We start from the raw sequence: 15,881 nt of genomic DNA, 5'->3' as shown, positions 1-15,881 counted from the left end.
ACTGCTACTAACAACAAGGAGCAGAACGCATGCATGCCGTTTCACGAGTTGTTGAAGATGAGCAATGACAAGAAAAAAGAACCATAAAAACTAACGATTCTTCTTCTTTGGCTCAACAACCGATGCCGGTCAAGGCCTGCCAACACACTTGTGGGGTTGGCTTTCAGTGACTTATTGATTTCCCCCCATAGCAGGATAGTCACAAGTCCTACATATGGCGGCACGGTCTATTCGGGACTTGAACCCATGACGGGCATGTTGATTAGTCGTACGAGTTGACGACTGTACCATGAGACCGGCTCCCTGAACTAACGATTAGGGAGAGCTAAAAAGGGAGACGAGTTACGGCGTGGCATGAAGGACAAATCGGAATCATTAGTCATATACAATTCGAATTTGGCCATGCAATACTTTTTGCTAATTCAAAAGAATAATAAAATTCAAACTAAATGAATACATCGACCAGATTATCTAAAGCTTAATAACATAGTTTCACTTGATACATTTCCTATGTTACGCATGCAGAAAAGCACCTAAGCAGGAAATGTTCAATAGAACGGACACGGCTAGGTTAGCCAATATAGATACAAAACTTGGGAAAAACATATTATCAAAGCATTGAGTGGTTGATATTTGTCCCAAACACATATTCTAACAGTGACTGCATGAACGAGTTGCCAGACTGTGGTGAGACTTATATTCCTCATACATAGAGAGGTATACGCCGAAAAGAACGCCGCACAAACAACATCAGCACTAAAATAGACGAAAGTCAAAGCAACAAAACACCACAAACATTTCAAACCCATCGACAAACATCAACCTTAAGGCCTTCAAAGAGACGATAATTGTGTTTGAAGTGTCTTCATTAAAAGTGGATGTTCATTGAGAAAGTGTTAACATTATTCTAGTTCTACGGATGAACAAATGGAGAAGCAGTAAGGGAAAATTATCATCATCTACTCTATCTCTGAACTATACACATATCAATATATCAGTTAGTGAAATCAACATGCACACTCATACACACATACAAAAGTAATGCACCAAAATGGCATTAGACAAAGACTCACTAAATGCCTTGCTTAGTGACACTTGCCTGTGAAAATTAAATGAAAGTATCGGAAAAGCCAACGCGGAAAACCGCACAACGGACAAAAATTTAAGTGGTTTTATCATAAAACTGTTCATATTTTATACGTGATGGTATGTAAAGTGTGCATACATCCCGGCTCACGAGTCATTGTAAAAGAAAAATGTACATCACCATTTCCAAAAAAGCTGCAATCGCAATGCCAAAACCATTATCTAAAGCTTAATAACATGGTTTGATACATTTCCTATGTTCCTAATAACTTGATACATTTCCTATGTTACATATCTAGGAAAGCACCTAAGCAGGAAAAGTTCAATAGAACGAACACGGCTAAGTTAGCCAATATAGATACAAAACTTGGGAAAAACTTATTATCAAAGCATTGATTGGTTGATATTTGTCCTAGACACACATTCTAACAGTGGCTGCATGAACGAGTTGCCAGACTGTGGTGAGACTTATATTCCTCATACATAGAGAGGTATACGCCGAAAAGAACGCCGCACAAACAACATCAGCACTAAAATAGACGAAAGTCAAAGCAACAAAACACCACAAACATTTCAAACCCATCGACAAACATCAACCTTAAGGCCTTCAAAGAGACGATAATTGTGTTTGAAGTGTCTTCATTAAAAGTGGATGTTCATTGAGAAAGTGTTAACATTATTCTAGTTCTACGGATGAACAAATGGAGAAGCAGTAAGGGAAAATTATCATCATCTACTCTATCTCTGAACTATACACATATCAATATATCAGTTAGTGAAATCAACATGCACACTCATACACACATACAAAAGTAATGCACCAAAATGGCATTAGACAAAGACTCTCTAAATGCCTTGCTTAGTGACACTTGCCTGTGCAAATTAAATGAAAGTATCGGAAAAGCCAACGCGGAAAACCGCACAACGGACAAAAATTTAAGTGGTTTTATCATAAAACTGTTCATATTTTATACGTGATGGTATGTAAAGTGTGCATGCTTCCCGGCTCGAGTCATTGTAAAAGAAAAATGTACATCACCATTTCCAAAACCGCTGCAATCGCAATGCCAAAACTATTATCTAAAGCTTAATAACATGGTTTGATACATTTCCTATGTTCCTAATAACTTGATACATTTCCTATGTTACACATCCAGGAAAGCACCTAAGCAGGAAATGTTCAATAGAACGAACACGGCTAAGTTAGCCATATAGATACAAAACTTGGGAAAAACTTATTATCAAAGCATTGATTGGTTGATATTTGTCCCAGACACACATTCTAACAGTGACTGCATGAATGAGTTGCCAGACTGTGGTGAGACTTCTATTCCTCATACATAGAGAGGGTTTATGGTAGAACAAGATATTGATAATTATTAATTAAAATGATAAACACGGCTTTTGGAAACTGTACAACACCTTCCAGCAACCCTTATTAAAACGTCCAAGAGACTCTTTAGTTTCCGTTGCCGCGTTTCTCGTTATTAAAACAAGTACACGTACTGTGAAATTTGAAAGGTGGTCTAAATAAAACATGCCCCATGACTATTCTAGTACGACCTAGTGAATCTATACCTATAGTGAGTGAAGGATCGTCACTGGTAAGTACTCCGTTCTACTGGACTGTGCTTTACATTGTGTAACGGTATACGCCGAAAAGAGTGCCACACAAACAGCATCAGCAGCAAAATAGAAGTAAATTATTCACACATGTCGCTAAAGGAAGTGTTTGTTTGTAGCGCAAATTAAAACGGAATAATACACTCGGTACTGGAGCGAAAGTATCTATCATTGAAAGCACGTGTGCTAACAAGGTGCCTAACAGAACAGTTTTTAAAAGTCCTCAGTCCCTCCCTGCAAAACATGCACATCTCATAACAAGCCGCATACTGTTCGAATTGGTATAAAAATAAAAATATTGTAAACATCCTCGGAATTGGTTGAACAGCCTACGCTGTAGTACCGAGTCTTACTTCTAAAACAGAAATTGACTTTATGGTGTGCACTAAGCCTATTGTTGGCGTGATTTGACTACGCGGTTCTTCTTGTCCATCTGCTACCGAACAATGCAACTATTGGTCGTTTTTCCTTTCTGTTCCTTTTGCTATTTTTCTACGTTTTTGACGCGATACCACCAGTATCAGGATCATCAATCTTGTACACTCTTTCAGCAAAGCTGCATTGCTAAATCTAAAAAACCCCTCCGAGTTGGTCCTTGCCAGTGGTCTTTGTCTCTGGGGACTGGTTTTTGCCAGTGTTTCAAACTCTGCAACAAGACTTACAATAATTAAGTTGCAGACTCTTTGTTATTGTTGCAGAATGCTGGACTTCATCTACAAACAGACAAAAAACTTTAACGTTATAAATGTACGTTACCAATGCTAACACTGCATAATGCTACGTGCAGCCAATGTTGAATAGTATAATATTTGAATTGCACAAACCACCTACCTGCCTCGCCAGCATCGTGGACAATTTGCGTGACTACGATCTGCAACAAATGGTTGATACAGACTGGAAGTCATAGATCTCGTCTGCGAAAATCAGCGAATCAGCAAAGTCATATAGACCCAAAGTCAAAGATCTCGTAGGCGGTGTCACTAAAATAATAGCAAAATATTAGCAAATGTTAAGCAAAGTAGACAGAGCCTCAAATACCTACACACATGGTTACGTTAGACTGGAACAGTAGACGAGAGTACTATTGTTGCGTTATTTTCGCTTCGGCTTTCCGGTTTTATCGTATTCAACACGAGTGAATGATTTAATAAGAAGTAAGGTAAGTATAGGAAGTTGTGTGGATGTCCGGGATGCATGTGCAAATACAAACGATATGTTTTGGTGAATGGATAGCATCATTCGCTAGTTCTCATCGGCACTGAGGGAAAAAGCTGTTAAAGTCTATAATACATATATATGAGCTCAATATAACATACCATTATTCTTCCCTGCTTCTTTCTTATTAGCTCTTCTCCCGCTCTAACCGTCTCGCAGCACTTCACTGGCGCACATCTTCACGGTAAGGGGTGCAGGAAACACTTTGATACAAGTTGGTCATACGATACCGATGCAAAAATGCTGTAAGATAAGTTGAAGAAAATCCATTAACTCACCTTCGCCGAAAAATGCGATACCAAAATTCCAACGTACTCTCCAGCTAAGTGTAACGACAGCAAGGAAGAGGGCGCTCTAGAAGATACTCCGGAGTTGCGCTCTTCGAAACCCGAGTGTATTCGGCTTATCCAGTGGTGGATCTAACGGTAGGCGGACTAGGCGGTCGCCTGGGGCCCCGCCGATTTAGGGGCCCCGTAGATCGCCATTCTATAGTATGCCGTATGGACAGAGTACTAGCGACAAGGGCCCCCGGAAGGATGGCCGTTGGGGCCCCGAGGTGAGCCCCGCCCCCTCCCCCCCCCCCCCCCCCCCCCCGTAAGCAAACATGATCGGAGGGGCCTCCGACGGCATTTCATATTTACTATTAATCTCCCAACAGCTAGTTTAGTGCCGCCACCCCGCCCCAACAACATTTACCATTTACAGGGGGCCTCAACTCGTCTTTCCGCCTAGGGCTCCCGATACCCTTGATCCGCCACTGATCTTATCGAGTAATAGTCAGCACACTAACACGCTCAAGGCATCTATAAATTAAATTAGTGACATAGTCCTAATCAACGTATCTCGCATAAATAAACGCCAAAAATAAAATCAAAAGTTATGTTATTTTGATAATGACAGCAAAAAATAATAATTCTCGAGGGTTTCGAGGATTATATAGACATATTCAGCGAGTTGTAGATTCGTTCAGGCATATAATAGACTCTTTCAGCGAGATATAGAATTGTTCAGAAGTAGGCGTTGACATGTTCGGTTAGGTTATACTGTAGAGCTGTCATTTTCGTACCCCTTGGACTGCAGCTTACATCGTTCTCATCAGGAGGTAAACAAACGGTTTTTGAAAAAAATATGCTTGTTTTAACTAATTCATGTATTAAACAGCTTGAGGAATGATTATTAGCTACTTTTAGGGCTTTTAAGAATGAAAAATTGAACCCTGCGGCACAGTGTGTAAACAAAACAAATGACAGCACTACAGAATCGCTGAACATGTCAACGCCTACTTCCGAACAATTCTATATCTCGCTGAAAAAGTCTATTACAGGGTTTTCGAGGATTATATAGACATGTTCAGCGAGTTGTTGATTCTTTCGAGCATATACAGGGTTTTCGATGATATTATTGACATGTTCAGCGAGTTGTTGATTCGTTCGGGCATATAATTGACTCTTTCAGCGAGATATAGAATTGTTCGAAAGTAGGCGTTGACATGTTCGGTTATACTGTAGAGCTGTCACTTTCGTACTCCTTGGACTGCAACTTGCATCATCCTCATCAGGAGGTAAACAAACGGTTTTCCAAAAAATATGTTTGTTTCAACTAATTATTGTGTTAAACAGCTTGGGAAATGATTGTTTGCTACGTTTAGGACATTTAAGAATAAAAAATTAAACGCTGCGGCACAGCGTATAAACAAAACAAAAGACAGCACTACAGAATCGCTGAACATGTCAACGCCTGCTTCCGTACAATTCAATATCTCGCTGAAAGAGTCAATTATATGCTCGAACGAATCAACAACTCGCTGAACATGTCTATATAATCCTCGAAAACCTTGTATATGCCTGAACGAATCTACAACTCGCTGAACATGTCTATATAATCCTCGAAAACCCTGTAATGCGTAAATTATTCATCCATCATGTATATATAGGAGGGCTTAAGGTATTAAATGATTAAATATTGAAGATATTAAATCGAAGTCGACAAAATTCCCCATCAAACTGTTCCAATCACCAACACCACAACTACTGTTTTAACCACAACCCTCCCAAAGCATGAAGCGTCGTTTTTTCACGTCACCAGAATCTGAGATGAGCAAAAAGGAGAGAGAATAAGCGAAAGAAATGCCCACTGGCAAACGATGTGACCTACTTCCTCCACTTCCTCCAGAAACCACTTCCTCCCTGAGCTTCAGCGAAGGCAAAAGCATGATCAAATGACAGTGTTGACCGTTTTGGGACGCGTTTGTTAGCTTAGCGTCTTGTCTGTTTTATGGAGTTTTTTTTTTGTGCGTTCGCCCTCCTACGAACAACGCGAGAATGGAGAATAGAAGACAAACAAGAATGGCAGGGATAAAACGAAAAGGGTTGGGCATCGTGTGCAGCGAAACCGGAATCCAACATGCCACCATCGAAATGGGGTTTGTGCGAAGCAAGAAGAGAATAATGATTAATAATGATCTGTCTTTTGTTCATGCTAGAGCAACGATGTTGTGAGTCAGCGTGGTAATGGTGGATTTAATCAACCAACAAAATGAAATCCAAATATATCGATAGTTTTGAAAGCGTTCCAGTATTTTATGGAAGTATTTTAATCAAAAAGAAGGGAGTTTTCTTGCAAACGGTGTTGGGTTTACCAATACTCGTGGCATTAAAAGCATTCGACGAATTCTTGTATTGTCCATGTCCATTTCCAAATATGGACTATAATTTCGTGTCAATATTTCAAAAGATTCGACCTAATGAAGCATATTTGATTGCTTTTTAATAGTATCATCTTTATTAGCTTAACATCACCATTAAACAAAAACCTTAAAATAATAATATCCCACAATATTTTGATGAGATTCATAGACAAACCGAAATTAACAAAACCGAATAAGACGGCATAAAATGTTCAGGCAATCTACGTGTAAGATAACAAGCTTATGCGTACGGCAAGAACTATGTCGCAACCGTTCGAAAATATTGTTGTACGGGTTGCAAAATGTTTCCTTTATTCCGGGCCAGTTGCTTGGAAAATAAGATCGATAGTTTTGCTTTGTCGTTTGATGTGCTCGTTGGTCAAACCGAATCCCGCAGTCAATTCGCATTTCTGCATGTGTTTAGCCCATCCATATGGCGGGCTTTGGTTTAAATTTCTGGTCAAAATTGGGAAAATTATTCAAAACAATTTTTCGGTTGCTTCAAATGACAGGCTTTGTGCGGTCGGTGGTGCCCGAAACGCGGATAAACGATGCGAACACTTTTTCGCGTAAAGATGTCAGGTTTTTTTATTTCGGTATTTTAGAATGTTCGGTGTATGTACCTAGGCTTTCATGCGTGTTGTGTAACAATAGCATTGTCGCTTGAGCTTATTAATCCCAAATGAAAATAATATTACCGAACGATGAGCTCTTATTCTGAACCCATGCTTGATTTTACCGACAGTTAAAATTGTCAATTTTCCTGCTAAAATAGCTCACTCTGGTACTATCACCAACTAGCAAAAATAAGCAGTCACTACTTCCATCGCTTAATTTAACATCAGAACCATAGCAGCATTTATCGAGCAATAAATCATTAACTGCCTCACAAACGCAAAAGATCATTCGAAACGGTCACTAAAATAAACGATACCTCTGAAGCTAACATGGAACCTCGGTTTTAAACATGTGTCTATGTTCACTTACTATGCACAACATAATTTTTAAAGAGAATTTAACCTTCACTTTCTTTTACAAAAATATAATAAAAAAATGTAAAATAAATATTTCACCGTTTGTGGATGTTTAAAATAAAAGTGTGTTTAAATAATTATTGTATTTACCGCACAATTCGTAACAGCTTGTTTGAAAATATTCTAAAACACCGAGCCGGAAGGATGGATGGATTCAACAGGATCAGAATTTTAATCTTTAAACACTTTTTTATTCACTAGACGACTTAAACCGCTTAGTTTAATGTGAACACTGCACTTTGCTGAAAATGATCACCACAACTCAGTAAAAACAATTGGAAGCATTTAGTCGAAGTAAATCAATCCCGCTTCTATGAAGAATTTAGCTGTTGGAACTAGCGGTCTCTTCACTATAGGCGACCTCTTATTGCAATGATCTCTTATTGCAACCTTTTCGAGTCGCCTACTCTCATCGGCACATAAGCGGACGCTCGGAATAAGGGCTAACGTCGCAATAGGATGCGCAACACACAGTAATCGCTCCCGTAAGGCTTTGCGAAATGCTCTCCAAGCACAGGGTTTTCAGTATGTTCATTTGAAAATTTCTAGCTTACCTGTGTTTTTTTGTGTTTAACGATTTAAGTTTTTCCAGGAAAGCCACTTTTTGTCACTAATCAACGACACCTTTTTTAATGTTATTTTTGATGACCACAATTAAAGTAGATATTACCACAACTTTATCACAACCACTTGGTCAGAATACAGTGAATGGAACGAATTGTTTTTTGTTTTTTTTTTTTTCACTATGTCTTTATATTCACAGCACACAGATAACTAGATCACTTAGCGCTTGGAAAATATTTTTTCAAATGATTTTGGCACAGCGCCTCAAACGTACCCGAGTGGCTGCACGGCTGGGAAGGTTCTGTGGAGTTCTGTTCTGTGAATACCGCGAAGCGGCACGAATCGCTCTTGCTCTCTCCCAATCTCTCGCACACAACCACACGCAAGCACATGCGCGCGTGTGTGCGTGAGCAGACTTGCGGTGGATGCAAAAGCAGTACCACACCATATCACCGTATGCTTTCCATCTCGTCATTGCTCACGGACAGCAGCTCGTGCTGGTGCCGTCATAAGCGCGCGCGTTTAGCGGTGGGGAGTCACTCACCGCCACTCACTCTTGACTCTGTGCAGCAAAGCTGCGGTACGGTTGCAGTTATCGAGCAGAGCGCGAACGATCTGGATTTGGTGAAGTCAAGTGGGAAGCGTGTAATCGTGGTGTGTGTGTATGTTTCATTGCACGTGTGTGAAATTTGGAGAAAATCTCTGCACGGGCTCAAAGTGAAGGCTCTTTCTGGTGCAATCCGGTACCCGTCACTGCCAACACAATTGTTCAGGAGCTTTAGTTTAAGGTAAAGGAGCCGATACAGGGTTTGCGACACAACTTAACGCCCGCGGGACACCGGGTTTGCGGTCCAGCGTGACACAATGTCCTGCGCTTACGGGAATGTTGGCTTTCGATCCGCATGATTGCGGATGAGTCATGCCAAATGTGGCAGCAGGCTCACCACAAAACCCTGCAAACGCCAGCAGGAGCAGTGTAATGTGTAGTTTTGGCATTGCCTAAAATCACTGCGCAGCGCGAAGATAGTGCGCCGATAGTGTTGGTGACAATTTGCAGCCAACACAAACAGCATGCTTTCTCGCTCCGGCCGATTCGGCTTCTGCGATTGAACGAGGAAAGCAAGATGTTTTTTTTTTTTATCCTTGGGAATCTGTTCTATGCTCCTGTTGCGTGTATTTATGCATGTGTGTGTGTGTGAGAGAGATGTATGTAGCGTTGCGTGTGGCGATGAAATTCTTGCCAAATTCCAGAGCGGTGATGGTCAAGTTGTGATGTGGAGCAGGACAAGATTCGTCAACCGTATGCGCGTTGTGTGTTGGAGTTATTTACTGCGTTGTTGCGTTTTTACTGACGTCCCCCACCCCTCTCCACCTCCCATTCTTTTTTTACTTCCAGAACCAGTTACATCGTGCGCCCACTCGTCTAGGTAAGCCTTGTTTAAAGCTGGTTAATAATTACCTAATAAGTTGTTATCAATTTTCAAATTGTGGAAGTTTTTGGACCTCGCGGTTTTTTTTTCGCCTCTGACTCAATAACTGATTCGACCGTGTGAGACGCGGTCAGTGTTTTTGTACTCCGTTGTGCACCATTTGTCGCATAGGGCGAGGGAGGAAAAGCTACAAAATGATAATTAAATATTTCCTTGCACACTGTCTTGCCGGTGACGTATGCGCGCGAGCGTATGTGTTTTTTTTTTACCTGATTGGTTTTTCACACACTTGGGGACGCTGGGATTTATGCCCACCAAAAATATGCCCTTTTCCACGGAATAATTTCCCGGTGCCAACCTCGCGAGAGAAACAGTGCTGTGGCGCACACATTGTACCACACGTCATGTTACAATCGCTCCAGAAATTCGTCCATCTGTAGGCGTTGGCGTAGACGAATTTAATGGACAGAAAACTCTTCTCAGGAAAAAAAATGGACTCTCAAATTGTTACCAATTAAACAAACAATGCCGGCAGTCAGCTAGATTCGAGATTCGAAGCTGTACGCAGCCAATGGTACGGTTCGATCGCAGGGAAGCCGATCGTATGCCCACCTACACACGGGCGATACCTAGCTTACACCGAACGCTCCTCCAACCGGAACGCTCGCTGCGGGATTGATTGTTTCTCACCTGGACTTCTTGCCGGCATTATTATTTTTTTTTCGGACAGGTAACGCGTATATAGTAACTTCTAGGTATTTATTTCTCTACTTTGCCACAACCAACCGATGCCGCTCAAAGGCCTGCCTGTAGCACTAGTGGGCTTGGCTTACAGTTGGTTTTTTGGTTTGCTTAGAGAGCCCTTGAGCATTTGTGCTTCATTCGTCTCTTTTGGCTTAGAGTGACCTTTTGCTTACCATATATAGTAGGAGAGCCAGTTCTACGTATGGGGGCACGGTCCATTCGGGGGTTTTGAACCCACGAAGGATTTGATCCGGTTGATTTCTTTCGGATCCAGCAGCTCAATTCAATGATGGAATGTGGGGTGTCGAGTGCCTTGAAGCCCCTTGAAGTGTTGTAAGGAAATCTGTGCTCGACACTTCCCGACTACAGCCCACCCCGCGGCCACCTTGCCCGCTTAGCGATAAAAATTCCCCACACTGCCCGATGTGACCTGCCTTTAGTGACGGGGTGTAAAGTTTTATGACTTTCGTTCGTTCTTCGCTGTACGCTTTTGTATGGAGACTTTGGGCATAGGCTGAAGCAGAATCGACAACGGGTGTCACTTGAAACATCGGCACAGTTTGTGCTGTGCCTTGTTGCTGTTATTAGTTTCTCGATCGGCCGCCGGTTAGCTCGATTGCTTTGTAAGTACTTTTTTTATTATTCACTTCAGTCCTGAAAAAAAAACGGATGTGTGAGCTCTTATTCCCTTCCGCTCTACTTGGCGATAGAATCTCTATGACATCATGGCGTACGTTTGTGCGCATGTTTTTTTTTTTTTGTTTTGCTTATTTTGTTCGGCTATTTCTGAAACACATCTGCGCACTACCGCCAGACCCTCCCATCTAGCGAAGGGCGTGATGTCATGCGTATCACAGCGAAGCTAGGGTGCGTATCGGTGTGTGCGTGTGTTGACGGTTGTTACAAAATGGATCGTTTCAATTACGGTTTGTGCGCTGTGGATTGGAAATGTGAGAAGTAAAGTTTGCAGCGAACAGTGATGAAGCGAAGCAATGTAAATGATATTGTAGCAAGTTTTACTGCAATTATTCCAGTTCGGCACGACAACAACGGTAATTGTTCACAGCTTGGCCCGAACGCATACGGGAGGGAGGAGCTTCGTTTCATTAGATTATCTAAACATGCCTCAGTCATTGCGCCGAATTTGCTCGCAAGGTTTAATTAATTTGATTTAAAAAAGATGATTAACTAAAATATATTTTAAAGCTTTTTAAATAGCAACCAACAACTACATTTTTATTTGAAAGTGTATTTGAAACCGGCTGTGTATTAGAAAAAAAAACACATTGAACATTGCGTCTCGTTTCGACAGTAGTGCAAATGCAATGCGACAGAGTGCGAAAGCATATCGAATAGCCCGGTTCAAGTGACCGACATACCATCGTGAGATTGAGAAGTGAGAATGAGTTGGAGTGAGTTCGAACAATGTCAACCACCATTTTGAATAAAACAAAAAAGATAAGAATGAGTTGCTGTGACCGTGCAACCAGACATTCCGCCAAATGGTGTCGCGCCGTGAAGCGTGAAGAGCACATTTCGATGACATACGATGATGTTCGATAAAAAGCCCATAAACGGCATCGTACCATGACAGTTGGGTGCATACATTTAGGTGTGAAATGGTTCAGCAATGGTTCGTCGCGATTTGTCGTCCGACGTTGTCTGTCAAATCCCATATAAAATGTTGACAGGCCGTCCGATAAAACTGCATGCGAAAAAGCGTTGCCACCAACTTAGAGCATTTTGACATACAAAAAGCAAATACAAGAAAGGGAGCGTTTGACATTAAAAGAGGGCGATTGACGGCTAGCGAAGCGACCCCCAAAAAAGGTGCACGTACTACGTGTGAACAGTTTTTGTGGCAATTATTGTGCAAATAATTGTGAACAGTTTTTGTTGCAATTATAATGTTTCCTCTTTCTGCTTATTTGCATTGATATATGGATTAAAACACATTGTTACTTCAACAAATATTATTCCTATTTGCAGTTATTAATACGAAGACCGCATGCAAAGGAAGAAGGAGCAATGTATCATGTATGAACGTATATAAATATGTTGGGAGCGCAAATTTTGTAAAAAGATAACAAACAAAGCACAAGTTATGTTTCGAATGCATGGCATTACCGTTCATCATCCGTTTGAATAGCATGTTAAACACTATTTCAAAAGGTTTGAAACTGTTATATTCAGTCATAATCAAATAAATATTAAAGTGGCTAAAACAACCCCCTACTAACAAAATTATACGAAAATTAGTGATTTTTTGAAAAAAAAAAATCACGAGATTCGACTTTCTCGGAAATTCCAGATTCGCGGCATTTTGCGGCCTTTTGTGATCCTCATAAAACTATCATTTGAAAATCGTTTTGTTTCTTTTTTTCTGTTTGAAATGCATTATAGTACTTTTAATAAATTTTAAAATATCGAATCAAACAGTTTGAAACATTTCGTGAAAAAAAAAAAATAATTGCTTCAGCCGAAAAAAATCAATAGCTAAACCGATCAAACCTGAGATGAATCGGCGTTTGTTTACATATTTTTAGGCTAAAATAAGTTAAGCCCTTCAGGGGATCTTAGATCTTAACAGTTCATATATTGTTTAGCACTAACACATTTTTGCTCTTGGTTTATTGGTTTGGGTCTTCACGTGAAACTCCACGAACAATTTTTGTACAATTTGGCTCTTTCGATATCGAACTCCATGTAAAAAAGCTGGACAGAATCGTAAAACTGCTCAATACAGTATAACAGTATTAGATGTCCAGACATATTACATAGAGACAATTTCACGCCGTGAAGCGTGCAAAAATAGCCAAAATCCATATGGCTGAATCATTGGACGCCTAAATGTATGTAACCAACTGTCATACTGTGTGGTGCGATGACATTCGATGAAATGCCAAATTTTCACGCACCCACACATGGCGTAAACATATTTGCCGTGAAACTGATTGGTTTTGTATGGACCTGTCATCGAATATCATCAAATGTCATCGAATTTTGGCTAAACGCTTCACGGCACGACGCTATTTGCCGGAATGTCTGGTTGCACGGTCAGGCAGAAATCGTTCCCAGCGTGAACATCACACGCCGCGAAATTTTGAAATATTTCATGTTTGCAAAATTGCATGCAGTTTTGTGTGCAATGTGTCTCATAGGGTGCCTCGTACATACGTTGTTTTGAGAGAATCGACCTCGCTCAAATACTAGAATACCATAGATGGGTCAAAGTATATATTTTATCATAAATTATAACAGTTTTTTTTATTTATATATTTATATGTGTTGGTAAAACCGTGACAGTTATGCACTTCATGTTTTTTCAATGAGAATATTTGAAATTTGCCATGAATTTTATCGTTTATTGTCCGGAAAATGTGCTCTGATAACGGGTTTTTCAAATATCCTCCTCTGCACGCAATGTCATCTTTGTATTGAACTGTCAGTTGTAGTGATGGGTAGAGTTGGCAAAAATCCGGAGTCGACTCCGATCCGACTCCGATAAATTCGGAATCGACTCCGGAAGGTAGGTCCGCGCTGCAATATCCGGAGTCGTTCTGAGTCGCCCGGAGTCGCCCGGAGTTGAGATCGTCCGGAGTCTTTTGGAGTCGTTCGGAGTCGTTCGGAGTCTTTTGGAGTCGTTCGGAGTCGTCCGGAGTCGCCCGGAGTCGGAGTCGTCCGGAGTCGTCCGGAGTCGTCCGGAGTCGTCGGAGTCGTTCGGAGTCGTTCGAAGTCGGAGTCGTTCGGAGTCGCCCGGAGTCGGAATCGTTCGGAGTCGTTCGGAGTCTTTCGGAGTCGTTCGGAGTCGTTCGGAGTCGTTCGGAGTCTTTCGGAGTCGTCCGGAGTCGTCCGGAGTCTTTCTTAGTCGTTCGGCGTCGTTCGACTCCGGGCGGATCAAGTGGTTCAATTTTGCCGGAGTCGGAATCGAACTAACAATAGTCGGAGTCCGATCGGAGTCGTGGGTGCGCTCCATACAGCACATCACTAGTCAGTTGTCAACAGCACGGATAAACAGACAGCCGGATAAACGGCGTCTCACTGTTGGACGAACCAAAAGCAAACTACTATGTATAGTTAATATGGAAGCTTCATATAGAGGAAGTATGATAAAACATAGGTTGATTCATCCTTTCCCGCATAGAAATAGAATAGAGAATAGAGAATAAGAAGAAGAGAACAATTTTGCAACCACCTAGTGAACGGATGTTCAAACTACGGCCCGTGGCCCTTCGAGAATCTCCCATGAACACCCTTTTGTAATACATCGTTATAAAAAATTCAGAAACAAAATCCTTGGTTAACGATATCAATCAATGTGCAATGTGATTGGTAATAGAGGTGTTTATCTGTAAATATATCATCCAAGTAGAATTAAAAATTGATAAGTTCTATTATTAAAAATTGCCAAGATTCATCAGTTAAGGATCACCAACAAAGTGCAAGCGCGATATCGCTTCTTGCGATACCCTCTCTTTCTATGCCGCAAAAAATATTAGGGATATTTTTTGTAATGGATTTGAAAGTCCTTGATAGCAAATCAAAGGTCGACTGCAGTGAAGTCTGACACCCGAACATCAACAACTTCATGCAGGCCACCAGTTGCAGCTTGAATATCAGCTTCAGCGAAGCGTTCTCCGGCCCTCCAAACACTTGACAAGTATAAGTTTAGGCATAATGTTGATGCTATATTTCCAGAGCTTCGTTTGTTGTTGATGATATTCTAAAAACTTGTAGAATCACTTATGAAGCAAAGTTCAATCTTGGCGTAACTAGCGTAAACTCACCGGTTACATTTTTCACATTCACAGGCAGTTTACAGGGTTTTCCATTCCAATTAACAACTGTCCACAGTCAACTAGCAATCCTCGATTTGAAAAACACGATTGTCTACCACTTACAAACAAGTCAAGCCGTTTTTGGTACACTGTCCATTTCAATTTCACAATTGTCGTCTTCGAAAACACACGTCAGATGCGGCACGGGTTGTTTTGGTTTTGGCTGGAACGTGTATCACTTGAAGTTAGGAAAGCTGAGCAACATGGACATGTTAGGCAGTTTTATCTATATTTTAATTTTTAATACAATGCAAAAATTTGTACATTAATCAGTGCTTTTACTGGTAGCAAATGAAAAAAAATTACAACGTCCCAAAATAACTTAAAAACTGTAACGCTCCAATAATAACTAAAACCAAATGATAAAACTGCTTAGCATGTCCATATTGCTCAACTTTTTCATATTCTCATATTCAATCAAGACCTGTTTACAGCATGGTTCAATTCTTATACACAAGTGATACACGTTCCAGCCAAAACCAAAACAACCCGTGCCGCATCTGACGTGTGTTTTCGAAGACGACAATTGTGAAATTGAAATGGACAGTGTACCAAAAACGGCTTGACTTGTTTGTAAGTGGTAGACAATCGTGTTTTTCAAATCGAGGATTGCTAGTTGACTGTGGACAGTTGTTAATTGGAATGGAAAACCCTGTATAGG

The 15,881-nt window shown here is 40.9% G+C and overlaps 1 protein-coding gene and 1 long non-coding RNA gene across 2 annotated transcripts in view; one reads left to right on the top strand and one right to left on the bottom strand.

Annotated features, from left to right (window-relative positions):
* LOC121595556 overlaps nt 1-8,498 on the bottom strand; it is a 39,839-nt gene extending 31,341 nt beyond the window's left edge. The window contains exon 1 of the mRNA XM_041919642.1: nt 8,199-8,498. The gene's annotated coding sequence lies outside the window, so the exon portion shown is untranslated. The remainder of the gene's footprint in view (nt 1-8,198) is intronic.
* Nucleotides 8,499-8,787: 289 nt separating this feature from the next.
* Nucleotides 8,788-15,881, top strand: part of LOC121591347 — a 44,238-nt gene continuing 37,144 nt past the window's right edge. The window contains exons 1-2 of the long non-coding RNA XR_006004530.1: nt 8,788-8,996; nt 9,605-9,635. This is a non-coding gene — a long non-coding RNA (uncharacterized LOC121591347). The remainder of the gene's footprint in view (nt 8,997-9,604; nt 9,636-15,881) is intronic.

This window comes from Anopheles merus, chromosome X (genome assembly GCF_017562075.2).
Source record: "Anopheles merus strain MAF chromosome X, AmerM5.1, whole genome shotgun sequence".
Lineage (NCBI taxonomy): Eukaryota > Metazoa > Arthropoda > Insecta > Diptera > Culicidae > Anopheles > Anopheles merus.
Note: the sequence above shows the minus strand (reverse complement) of the source record. Positions and strands in the feature narration are given on the sequence as shown.